This window comes from Aotus nancymaae, unplaced genomic scaffold (genome assembly GCF_030222135.1).
Source record: "Aotus nancymaae isolate 86718 unplaced genomic scaffold, 86718_ANA_hifiasm-v0.15.2.pri h1tg000079l, whole genome shotgun sequence".
In the NCBI taxonomy this organism is placed as follows: Eukaryota; Metazoa; Chordata; class Mammalia; order Primates; family Aotidae; genus Aotus; species Aotus nancymaae.
Window position 1 is genome coordinate 27,518,782 of NW_026988494.1, and position 811 is coordinate 27,519,592.

Sequence of the window (811 nt, forward strand, 5' to 3'; positions counted from 1 at the left end):
TGAAGTCTAAGAAGAGGCCAGAGAAGACAAGACAGTGTTTCTCTGAAGGGGGGTTAGTATCAGTATTTTTTGAGTCAGGGTCTCACTGTGTCACCCAGGCTGGTGTGCAGTGGTGCAATCTCAGCTCACTGCAACCTCTGCCTCCCAGGTACAAGTGATTCTCCTTCCTCAGCCTCCTGAGTAGCTGGGATTACAGGCTCATGTCACCACACTTGGCAAATTTTTGTATTTTTATTATAGACAGGGCTGCATCATGTTGGCCAGGTTGGTCTCAAATTCCTGACCTCAGGTGATCTACCCACCTTGGCCTCCCAAAGACCTGAGATTACAGCTGAGAGCCACCATGCCTGGCTCCCTCCCCGTTTTTTTCATGTCAGATGGGTAATGTGCCAACATTGTAACACGGTTTGAGGGAAGCACATCTCACACTTGAGCACAACAACCCAATCATCGCGCTCATGACCTACAAAAGGACCTAATCTGATTTTTGACACAGGTAATCCATTTACCTGGTTTAACATTCAATTTAAATTCAAGTTTAAAAAGGTAAGTAGGAAAAGTTGCTCTCTGACCCCTGTCTCCCAGTCTCCTAGAACTCTCTCAGTGGCCTAAAATCTCTGGAATAATTGACAAGACCCTTGGGATGAGACCCTCATTCCGGGGCTTTTGTGCACCTATAAGCAAAGGCAAATATGTATTATTTCCCCCTCTACAAATGGAAGCATACTGATTTATACCAGCTTCATTCATATCACATTGGATCTTGAGACCTTTTTCCTCTCAGTGCATAAACAGCTGCCCCAGTCTTTCT

The 811-nt window shown here is 45.4% G+C and overlaps 1 non-coding gene across 1 annotated transcript; it reads right to left on the reverse strand.

Moving 5' to 3' along the window:
* Positions 1 to 371: 371 nt before the first annotated feature.
* Positions 372 to 475, reverse strand: LOC135271521 (small nucleolar RNA U13). The gene has a single exon (XR_010339679.1). It is a non-coding gene; the product is annotated as a small nucleolar RNA U13 (small nucleolar RNA).
* Between the last annotated feature and the right edge of the window lie 336 nt (positions 476 to 811).